General features: G+C 45.5%; 1 protein-coding gene across 1 annotated transcript in view; it reads left to right on the top strand.

Annotated features, from left to right (window-relative positions):
- gli3 (GLI family zinc finger 3) overlaps positions 1-12,439 on the top strand; it is a 97,855-nt gene that overhangs the window by 3,886 nt on the left and 81,530 nt on the right. The window lies entirely within an intron of this gene.

Raw genomic sequence — 12,439 nt, forward strand, 5'->3', positions numbered from 1 at the left:
CAGCTCCGCCAGCAGATTTAATATGCTATGTGTTCCTGCTCCCCCGGCTCCCCTCCACCTCAACCATCATTGTCCCAGAGCGGGACCCTCACTCGCTGTTTCAAGGAGCCTGCTAAAGGCACCTTTCAAGCCAAGGGGTGATGTCTTTGGATAAGGCGTATGGCGGGGAGGGAAAATAGTGATGAAGGCGATATGAGACTCGAGAAGGGAAAAATGTAATTTCACATATGTATATGACTCGCATTCAGGGATTGTAATTCACTTGGGTGTTTGCTAGCCAGCAAAAACAGTCGTACTCTGAGTGCACATGCATTCTCGTGCTCATTCACACTCTTATTTCTCTTTCTTGTTCTCTCATTCATACAGTTTTTTGTTTTTGTGTGTGTGCTGTTCTCTTTCTTACTGTCTTTTTTTTGTCTTTTAACTGCATGAAAAATAAAAAGGAAAAAAAAGTTGGAAAAGTTTTTTTTTGCTATAGCTTTCGTCCTTTGGAAAGTCCATTTGCACCTGACAATTTGCCTCCCAGAGTGAGGTGAAGAAAACGGCAATAAAAAAAAATGGTGGGGGTGGGGAAACATTCACATAAATTTGAATCAAGTGGTTCGGATTTACGGTAGATGAAGCTGTGTTTGACAGCTCGACATAAAGCCTGCTGTAGGAGACGGTAAATTTTATTGCGGCAGAAACGCGGGCTTGTGTGCGAGGATCCAGTGGTGTGCCAGCTCGTGACTGGTGTTTTCTTTTCTCGCACACTTTGGAAGAGAAGCGGACAGGTCACGCCTGCGTGTGACTGCCGCTCATCTCCTCCTCTGTTTGCTGTAGCTGCTGTAAAAATGTCTTTAAGTCCGCCGTGTGAAGTGTAGCAGCGAGAGTTGAAGTGCTTTTAGTCCGGGGGCCCATTTGTTTGTGTGTAAAGTTTGTGCGCCTAAAGAGACAGTTTCCTGGGGCTCCGGGGCGGTGGCGGGTTTGGTGGGGGCTCTTTCTTAGTGCAGATGTGGCATTGTGTCAGCTTTGATGGGAGCCGGTTGTGGCATCCGTGAGGGGGTCTGTGCTTTCCTGTCAAGGGTGGCGATTGGGAGACAGATGAACTGGCCGCTTGCTGTGAACAATGATCCGTCACGTACCGCTGCTTCTTGACGTGTGGGGCTAGGCTGCACCGAGGCATCAGTTTGGGCACTAATTTTTTTCCCTCTGCCATAACTGTTTAAACTGAGCCCTGTGTAGTGCATTTTGTTGCACAAAACACCTGCACTCACAGCAGTAATTAAGTTATGTGTTGTCATGCAACGATGCTCGCGCTGTGTGTTTGCAGCCCCGTGCTGCTTGTAGTTGTCTTTCAGTGGGAGTTATCGCCGAGCTTTGGTGAGTCCCCGAGTGGAGGTCAAGGGGGTGTCTGTTGTTTGGATGTCACATATAAATCCCAAGGTTAATACCTGAAAGAAGAGCAGGCCCAGACATTCTCTTTGCTCTCCAAACATGTTTTAGATGAGTACCTCTTTACCCGCTCTGCCGCCTTCGTTTCCGTCTGCCGTGGACTTGGGGCAAGTTGGAAAAGGAGGGGCGTGTGGGGCGGGTATCCCAAATAAACCCCTTTAGTGTGTTCTTTTCAGTAATGAATGCTAACAGACTCTGGCTCTAATAATGCCTCATCTTGGAAAAACAAAAGGGGAACTCTACTATCTGAGCAAATTTCTACCCGAACCTGAAAGAGCCCTCCTTTGACAGCGCAGCATTTGAAGACTAATCGTTTTTTCTCATGCAAAGCACGCTGTTTTAAGAGCCCGGGCCACGGAAAGAGAGGGGGCTGTGTTTTAACAATACTCCGCAGGGAGTGAGGAACAGGGTTCTGGGAGGGGAGGTAGGGTTGTAGAGAAGAGGGGTGGGGGGGGGGATTCCTCTCTCCTTTGCTCCTCAGACAAAGCCCGGTTCCTTTCAGTTTTGCATGGGGGGTAGGGTGCGTGGAGAAAAGGAGGGAGCGAGCAAGAGTTTGAGTTCCTTGAAAGAGATGGACTCGAGCCGTTTTTAATGACAGTTTGTCACTGTGGCCTCTCTACTTTCCAGGGAATTTGTTGGGCTGGCCTTGCAGTGACAGGCCTGGAAAGAAGCAGGCCTGAGAAAATTTATCGAGAAACAGAAATATTAACGTGTACATGGGGCCCTAAAACGGCTTTGGCTATTCCTGCCAGACTGGTGTTTTTATTAAGAGGGGTCGACATGCTTTGGAAATATATCTTATTCATGAAGAAAGCCAGGTTAGACTTCCCAAAGAATTCATTATGTTCCCCCAGATGCGGCTTTGTGGGTCGCAGTCGTCCCTTGGAGGACGTGGAGCGTGGAGCGCAACATTGTAAAAGCTCCCTCAGTGGGCATGGGAGTGCGAAGGGTTCCATTTGTCAAAGGTGCAAGAGTCTTTTTCCCCTCCTCAACACTTTCCCGGCTCAGTCTCAAACTCATTGTCTGAGCAAAGGCAGGACATTAGTCACTGCAACGCCACGGGAGCCTGCGGGGGCTAAGGACCAGCGCTCTGGAGCCCGAGTCGGACAGAGGGGAGGAGAGAGGGGAGAAGGAAGAACGGTGGGAGGGAAGGAGGGAGGGAACAAGTGAAAAAGGTGAAAGAAGGGCAAGAAAAGTGGAGGAAATGTGGGGTAGATGGAAAGTGAGGAAAAGAGAACATGGGAGCTCAGAGTATGTGTGTGGGAGAGGGAGAAAGACCGTGGGGGGGTTAGAGGGAGTGGAGTCTGTAGCTCTACCTCAGGGTTCAGTATGTAAGCCCCTGTCTACTCCCCAAAGCTGCTTTCACAAAGAGATTTACAAGACAGGTCTCCGGTGTGCTTTGCTGCCCTGCATTATGAGTGAGTGTGTAAATGTGTGTGTGTGTGTTTGACTTGGAAAAATGGGCCTTTCTGTTTTTCTATTCCCTGACTTATTTTCTTCTTTGCATCATCTATGCAAAAAAGATTTGGTCAAATTTACCAATCCAGACAGGTCAGACGCTCAACAGCCCCAGTGGAGCGGTGTGAATAACCTATTCCCCCTGGTGGCAGTGTTTGTGTGTGTGTGTGTGTCTGTGGGTGTGTGTGCATTCACGTGTGAATGTATTTCACAGATTCACACATACAAGGGATCCTGTTAGCTTTTGGAATTATTTATAAAGCCTGGCTTTTGTGTGGCGCCCTAAGTCCCTGTCTCCTCCCATTACTGCCTATGACTCTACCTGGGCTTCCTTCAGCTCCAAATGCTCCCTCAGCCACCCTCCCAGCCGAAGGAACTGAGTTTGGTGTTAAAGCTAAACCCTTTATCTGCTGCTGCTGCTACTTTCTTTTTCTTTATGTGCAATCGCTGAGCATTTTCATCCTCTGTAAAAAACAAAAAAGTTTTCTTATTCAGAAAGTCATAATGTGCAAAGACAAACACAAGTCGTGCACTTCAGAGCAACACACAAAGTTACCCAGAACCATCCCATATGGCCCTGATTACCCTGTAATCCAGGAAAGTTTTTTCCCCATCCCTTTTTTCTTGCACACACTGATGGGGTGAAGGTTTTTTTTATTTAGCGTGTTTTTTGAGATGCTTTATGTTAATGTTTGTCTTTTATTGAAACAAGCTGGAATGTGATTATAGTCCTGCTTGGTACATATGAGCAGCGAACTGCTCTAGTTTCTCCATCTCCCTCTGGCATAGAGATCAATGCAAACCAGCTAACGCAGGGTAATAAGCCATTAGTACACACATTGTTGCAGAGATTTACATACATCGACCGGTGAAGTGATAAACTAGGTTCCGTGTCCTAGAGGTAAGAATTATTGTGTGTGTGAGTGATTAGCTGAATGAACCCCGGGTTAGAGTAGGTGTGTGTGTGCGGGCACGCGGGTGTGTGTGTGTGAAGCATTGCTGGGTGATCTCCTTGCGACTGCCAGTCCTGTGTGATAGGTGCCAGATTGCGTAGCTGGGAGCCAGGTTGTCTCTGCTTGTCAGTAGTGCAAGGTGGAGGAGGGGAGATGTGAGGATGATTACAGTACACTGTTCCTCTGATCTGATTCATCACCAACTGTCTCTCCTGCAAAGGGTGAACTTATTATCCCTGTCTCAACTTCCACGGTGGAGCCAGCTGCTCTCCATGCTTCCCAATTAACCCCAGGCGCCCGTCAAACGCTCCAATTAAGGCCTCCTCCTCCTCCTCGCAAATGTATTTGCCTGCGTTTGCCGGGCTGCTGGAGACGCTCGAACATGCGGCGGTGAGCGAGCCGAGTGTGTTTGTTTAGGAGCTGTCCTGAGAAATGGCGTTATAGCTCCCAGATTTATTTGAGGTGGGGTTGCTAACAGCTGAATGAAGTAAATACACCCAGATGTTTGGCTTCTTCACAATCAAGTTGGCAGGCGGCGGGGGGGGGGGGGGGCTGTCTGTCTAACGACAAGTCTTGTTCCTCGGTTTCTATGCTGGGGATTTTCAGGGGGCCATTTTGTGCCTGCTCTCTTTGGAGTTTATGGGAAGTTTTATTTCCACGAACACTCGGCAGTACTGTTAGGTTAAGGCATCTCATCCCGGCGTCGTGCCGTGTGATATTGCCTTGGTATTTGAGTTGCGTGAGTCTTTCTCACTGGGCTGAGAGTTTCTTCCGAACTCGGTGTTTCAAAATCCTGTGTGTTTTTGATGCACGGGTTTCTGGCGCGCAGCAGTGTGCGTGCGCGCTTCCGTGTGTAGGAGTGTTGCTGTAGGTGGTGGGATACAGGTTTGGCAGCACTAGCAAATCCTCGGAGACTGCCTGTGTGTGTGTGTGTGTGTGTGTGTGTGTGTGTGTGTGTGTGTGTGTGTGTGTGTGTGTATGTGTGTGTGTGTGTGTGTGTGTGCATGTGTGGAGCCTATGAGCCCGTGCAGGGAGAGGTAGTGGTGGTGGTGGTGGGGAATCTGTGGCTGATATGAAAGTGAAGGGAGAGAGTTGTCTCCCGACGCTGCCGTGGGGAGAGCCGTCAGGGAGCTAGAAGTCTTTGGGACTCCCTCTGAGCTTCAGCTGTCTTTGATCTCACACCTCCGCTGCGGTACACTCCACACTGCTCTATAGAACACCCTCACCTGCCGCCGATCCAGCAACACAGACTCACAGCTCGCATAGATGAGACTCTTAACTTGTATACTTGCACTTACGGCAACGCAGGGCTCAGTGCAACTGCACTTAAAAAACTGAGGTGGAAACTTTGCAAGCAGCAACTGTCAGAGAAATATATGACAATAGAGACTACACTGGTTATTTATTTATTAATTTTTTTAGGATGTATTAATTACTCGGGTAGTGTGTAAAGTTTGGGAAAGTTTTTAAAAATCAGGAGGACTCCTCATATTGCTCATCCTGTCTGATAAGGAGTCCGAAATGCAAACTTTTAAGGATCTAGACTCACAGATTTAGCATGCATGGTTTTTTTAAATAAGATATTCTCAACTATGGTGTAATCAGTAATGACAAAGGTAGCGTGCTTAAGAGTCCTGCTAGTTTAAGCCTGCACATGTGAGTTCATTCCCTCGCCTCTTTTTTCCTGTCTATTACTGACATGTTGAATTAAGGTTGAAGTGCTGACCCTATTTTAAGGTATTTTTTAATGACTTGTGATGGAAGATAAATGCAAAGCCACAAACAAGCAAACAAACAAAAAAAATCCTAATAATTTTCTCCATCTGTGGAATATGTGACTCAGTGCTACCCTTTTGGATCACTTCCCATCTACACAGGAAGTCTAGCATTAAAGCAGTGCTCCTCCTTTTCTCCATGCATTCCTTTGACTGACTGTGGCACATTTCTGGACAGCCTCATTCAGCATTCCTTTACATGCCGATTTGTTTGCCCTCCCTCTCTCCCTCCCTCCTTATTTTTTTTTTCCAAGTCTTCCTCCGTTAACGTCCGGCTTTATCATACGAGAGCCCAACACCAAGACAACTTCATCTCGTCCAATTTTCACCCCTTTAATTCGGTTTAAATGGCATGGCCGCGAGGGCCAGGGCGGGAATTAATAAGAGCCAATAAAGCTCGCCGCTGGGGCATCGAGGCCAGTCTTTAAGTAAACATTATGACTTCTTGAGGGGGGATTCAGGCGCGGCAATTGATGAATTGCGGCGAAGCTTGGGAAGGGCTAATTTCTCACTTAGCCGTCCTGATGGGGCTAGCTAATAGGCCTTGCTTTGCCTGGCTGATTGTCTGCTGGCTTTATTATTGTGCATTATCACGCTGCCCCCTGGCTGTTTTTAGCGTTCGGCCCCGGAGACGCCAGAGCACGTCATTAATCACATTGCGGCACTGACTCATTCCACTTCAACACTTATTCCAATGACACAGTGGAATGAAGGAAAGCAAGGAGGGAGGGAAAGAAAGGGAGTGCGAGCAAAATGAGAAAGGAGGAAAACTGAACTGAAAAGAGGAGGAAATTCAAGTCCGAGTGGGCAGGACAGCTTCACAATAACACTCTAACCTGTAGCTGTACAGCCATCGGATTGCACTCGGTAGTTCAGCTGCTGCAAACAGCGCTGGTTTGACTTCTGTCTGGGGTGCAGAGGATAAGAGGAGTGTATTCTACAGTCCCCTGGGCTAAGTGGAAGATCTACTGTCAAAATCATACGTGCTGCCACTCCACTTACACAGGACCCTCCATCTGCTTGATCCTCCTCTGAGCACAGAGGCAGAGAGAAAGATGTGTGTGAGGAGGAATTTCACTTCCTCCACTCATCCCCTCCCTTGGGCACCCCCCCTCTCTTGCTCATGTTCTACACACAGTGATTGCGCTTGCATATTGAAAGGGATGTAGAGAAACATATGCATCCACGTCCATACATACTGTTACACAGCCGGTCTCGCATACTGTCAAATCTACTCGAAACATTTCCTCTTTTCCTCCCGTGCCGTGTTCACATACACATGGGTTACATACAGCCGCTGTTTAACATTTACTTTTTTTTTTTTTTGCTGTGAAAGCACAGCGAAGGATGCTGTTCTTGCGTCTCTGGTTGTGGCATAGCGTAGAGTGCCTTTTAATGACATGTATGAAGAATGCCTCCACAGACACAGAGCTGTTCACGCTGCAGTTTGGAGGCCCGTTCTCCTGTGCTTTAAAATATCTGCCATGTGCACGGGCTAATTGAATGGAAAACTTAGCTAAGAGTGTAGCGGGCTGCTGCAGTTGGCAACAATTAGTTTGAAAACTTTAGATAAAAAATAAGGTGTGCAGTAAAAAAAAAAACAAGTCTAGCATTTTCTCTTCTTTTCAAGGACCTTTGGGATATTTTGCTGAAGTATTAGTTTGCATTGTCTGCGAAAGGCTTCAGTAATCGGCTGAACAAGCATCTTTTCCTTCTCCTTAAGAATCAGAAAAAGTGTCTGATCAAACAAAGGCTCTGTGTTTTAGCATGGGAAGAAAATGGATAAAGTAGGAACAAGGGAAACCGATACTGCATAACTGGGCCACCGCAGCATCAAAGCTGCCCGTATTATCCATTGTCTCAGTTGTCACAGCCCCACTTGCCCTGAAACAAGTGGTTCGTGAACAAATGCAAAGTCAAAAATATATAAATAAACAATCTAATAAGCATGGGGCTGTGGGGAAAAGGAGCAAGGCTTCCATTGTGGCGCTCGCTTTATTTGCCCCTTATCTACTGGGTAGCGAGCGCAAAAGAGGCGTCGTGTAAGCGTCGTGATTACATCGTGTGGGTTTGTTACCCAGGAATGTAAGATGCGCTCGGCTCATTCTGCTGTGCAACACACAAGGTCCCTCACCAGCCCTCCAAAGCATCTTAAATGGAGAGGTCTGAGGGACCAAGACGCATGCGAGGATAATCTTATTAACTGTGGTGAAAGCTACTGATGCTCTGTGTTGTTGCACTGTTTGTCCTTGGAAATAAAATACAAATAAAATCAGTCTTCATTTGAAACAGGCTTTCCATTTTCTAATTGTTGTGCAATACACTTGTGGTAGAAAGCTGTTTTTTTGCTGATGGGATGCTTTTAAGACCACGTATCTTTAATATAAAGATAAATCATGAACATCAGTATGTTTAAAATGTACAAAAACATCAAATTGTCATTCATAAGTAGTCTCAATAAAGCTTTGCAGTGTAACTAGAAAAAGCTGAACTCACACGTGACACAGTAACGTGTAAATGACTAACAAACTTAATGACTCAGACATGCCACACTGCACAAAAAGGGTGAGAAGATCAAGCACTAAACCAGTTTGCATGTGTGTATCTGGGATTGGATATGTGTGTGTGTGTGTGTGTGTGTCAGAGTGTGACTAATTCTTGCTAAATGGCCCTTACTTGAGAGTCTGGTCCCCATCAGCTGTAGGCCAGACTTAGTGCCATCTGGGCACAATGTTAAGTTTTTGCTGGTGAATGAGAGCCACAGCCCCCAAATCCCCCCCAGCCCCTTCCCCTTTGCCCTTCAGGGCCAAGGGCATGCTGTAAAAGTGCAGTATTGAACACGAGGCCTAAGCATGTGAAGCTATTGCGCCTCCTCAGTAGGGGTTTTGAACCCATTACAGGTCCTCTAACCACCACCGAGAACCTCTACAGTCTCCTTAAGGCATCTCATCCCCTCACACTGACCTGATCCAATGCAAACACATGCAGTCCATAGGAAGCACACTTTGTTTTATTGCTAGATTCAGCTAATCTCGCCGAAGGGCTCACACTCCTCCTCCTCCCTCTTCTTCTTCGCCCCTCAGTGTTTTAGTTGTTCCAGCTGTGAAGGAGCTTTTAATATTGTTGGCATAGCTGCGCGACGTGCAAAACACACATTGTGCATGCAGGAAAACATGTGCAGGCACGCAGGGGCGCAGTGAGGTGCACACGGACGCATGCGTGCATACGTGAACACCCGTACACACGTGCACGTATAGTCTCAGTCTCACACTCCTCCCTTTCTCCATTCATTTTCTCCCTTATCCCACTTTTGCTCACAATCTCCCTCAATCGTCTCCATCTCCCATCTCTCCCCTCTAACTCGCTGCGCCGCGGTGCGTTTGTGCAGTGTTGATAAGCCTAAGATAGCAGATCTCGGTGGTCGCTGATGTAATGATGATGAATGCTGCGGTGCTGCCAGTCTCCCCCTCGGGGGGCCCTCGACACTGAACAGTCGCCCTAATGAAATGAACACAAATACAGTACCCTGTCTGTGAGGGGGGGGGGGGGGTGTTGCCAAATCTAAGAAGACACTTCAAGAGTTTATATATAAATGTCCTCCAGTTTTTGATTGTGTGCGTGCATGTGTAAGTGCGTGTGCCATGCAATTGCAAATGTGTTCCTGATGAGAGCACGCAGGTACACCTAAAGCAGCTTTATAAAATTAAACTTGTGAAGTTGCAGGCTTTAAATAACAAACAGCGGTGATTTTTTGATAGCATTAGTGCTCGTTTAAGCCTGCGTGAAAGAAAGCAAACAGTTTTTTTTCTATCAAAGGCAAAAGTTTATTTTAGTGTGTTCACTTTGATGTGTACAATTTGCAGATGACTTTCAACTCAGTGCCTTTTTCACCGAAGCGTATAATTTATGTTAAATTGATTTGCTTAATGTGCTTATAAAATAAGATTTTTTTTTCATTTTTTTCAGAGGGAACACTTTGAATTGTGGCATTTTAAACCTGTTTAATCGCCTCCCTTTCTGTGCGGAGGGATTACAGTTGAACGCAAATAATGATACACCCTCGTTTTTCTAATTGGGTGTAGGACATTTCAATGGCAGAAACATTAATGTGAAATTAAGATTTATTCTGACTAACAACGGCATCCAGCGCCTACTTGTGAGTCATTCTGTATGTGCCAGGGATCTGTGGAGACAACTGTGGGGCTGTAAGAAAGTCCACGTACAGGTGATTATCTCTGTGATGCACAGTGTAAATGTAGCAACGTGATTTCTTGCGAGGGGGTCAAAGGGCCAAATGGCAAATTAAAACTTCTTTTGACATTTTACGTTAAGGGAAAAAAAAGCTGTAAATTTTCTCTAAACATAGACTGATGTGTCTATGTGAGGGTATGATTTTGAGTGTTTGTGGATGGGGTAAAAATGAGCAAGCACGAAAAACGAGGGCACAGACAGCAACATCTGCACGACTGGGTGTGGGCGTCCAGGTCAGAGGGATTATGGGTGAAAAGGTCCTGCTTTTAATTGCTGCTTTGGAACTGTGGCCTGCCTTGTGGAGCACAAAAGGCCCGTCAGACACGCTTCAGTGGCTTGGACTTGTGAATATTTGCCCGACCAGTGGAATGCCCCGCTTTCTCCTCAGCCACCCCCCTTCTGGTATGATCCCCAATCCAGAACCTCATATTTACTGCACTTTCAGCTCATTTGCTTTGGTCTGACTCACCTGGGGTGTGATAGGAATACACACATGTTTATGTGAGCTAGGCACACGAGCATGTCGGGAGCTCAGGACTCCTCTTGTTCTTTTCTCCTTCACTGATTTTACCCAAGTTCAGCTGTACAGATGATGTAATGACAGTTTCACCGGGGCAATGGTGAAGTTTTCTCTCACCGTGCTCTTGTTTGACTTTATGCTGATGAAGTGAACGAGTGGCACCCACGAACTTAATATGAATGCACAGTGCCACGAAAAAGTACTTGCCCCTTCCTGATGTCTTTTGCACAGTTCTCACACTTAAATGTTTCAGATCAACAAACAAATTTTATATTCGACGAAGATAACCTGAGTAAATACAAAATACTGTTTTTTCTGTCCAAACCTACCTGAGCTTATGTGAAAAAGTAATTATCTCACTTTGTTAAATCATGAATTAAGTGAGATTAACCACATTTTTTAGAAAGAAAGACTTCAAATTCACTAGCCAGTCTCAGACCTGATTAACCCCACACCTGTTGATCAAGAACTCATTTAAACAGAACCTGTGTGAGAAAGTAAAGTTGTTTAAAAGATCTCAAAAATCATAACATCATGGCTCTCAAGTATACTTCACAAATGAAGAAAACTTGAAACAATGGTGAAACCTACCAAAATTTAATATCGATGACTCAACCAGGAGGTCACAAAAGAACCAAGAACAACATCTAACAAACTGCAGGCCTCACGTCTCTCAGTTAAGGTCAAAGTTCATGATTCAATAAGAAAGAAACTGGGGGAAAAATGGCATCCATGGGAGATTCCAGAGAAACAACCACTGCTGACAAAAACAAACACGAAGTCTGCCAAAAACATCTTGATGATTTCCAAGAAAAATGTGGGAAAATGTTCTGTGGAATGACAAGACGAACGCTGAACTCGTTGGAAGGTTTTGATTCCACTCCATTTGGGATCAAACTAACACAGCATTTAATAAAAAATATTATCACACCAACAATCAAACATGGTGGTGGTAGTGTGATGGCCTGGTGCTGCTTCAGGACTTCCTGTAATTGATGGAAACATGGATTCTGCTCCCGGAGAATATCCGGCCAGCAGTTTGTGTCTCGAAAGCTCAAGAGCATTTAGATTAGTCCACCTCTGAATATCACAAAAAACAAACAAAAAAAACAGAACAAAGTGAAGTTTTTGGAGTGACCTCAGGAGAGTTTGAGTTAAATCAGATTGAGATCCTTTGGCACAACCTCAAAACCAGCTGTTCATGCTCAAAACCCTCTAATGTGGCTGATTAAAACAATTCTACAAAGAACAGCGGACCAAAATTACTCCACGGTAATGTGAAAGACTCATTGCCAGTTAACGTAATTCTTGATTGCAGTTCTTGCTGCCAAGGGTGGCACAACCAGTTATTAGGTTTAGGGGGCAATTACTTTTTCACACAGAGCCAGTTTGGTTTGGATAAAATCATCATCATCTAAAACCTGAATTTTTACTTAAGTTACTTAATATAAAACGTTGCTTGACGATCTGAAACACATAAGTGTGACGAATATGCAAAGAACTAAGAAATCAGGAAAGAGGAACATACCTTGTCATAGCACTGTACATGTATTGCACACGCTCTAATGATTATAACTCGCTCAGGCTGCTTAACCCCCACCCCAGAAATGAAAGCATTCACTCTATCAAACACATGCAGCAGTGATTTGAGATGATATCAGTTCAAGTAGGACAAAAATGTCTTTGGTTGGAGATGACGGCTACGCATGTATTCATGTGGGAGTGATTAGAGGACAAGCTCTTGTTTAATTCTGTTTTGATTGGTAGTGGTGTAATTGCATTGTGTTTTTTTTCCTCTCCTTTTTTTTTGTAAGGCAGCAATTGCTTACAGATGTTGTTGTCGGGTCAGAATGGATGACAGACTCTGGTTTTTCAGGGGGTGGGGAAAAAAACAAACAAAGCGCACAGTGTTTGTCTGAAGTTTACCCCTCACCACTTCCCCCTTGCCTTCCTTCCTTGGGGAGTTGGTAAAAATCAGCTCGCCCCCCTCTTTCTTTGAGCAGCACTACTCTCTTTGCATCACAGCTGACTTTACTGCCTTTGTATCC

The sequence above is a fragment of the Rhamphochromis longiceps genome, linkage group LG9, assembly GCF_057381845.1.
Source record: "Rhamphochromis longiceps isolate RC_006_pf linkage group LG9, R_longiceps_female_GT1.1, whole genome shotgun sequence".
Taxonomy (NCBI): domain Eukaryota; kingdom Metazoa; phylum Chordata; class Actinopteri; order Cichliformes; family Cichlidae; genus Rhamphochromis; species Rhamphochromis longiceps.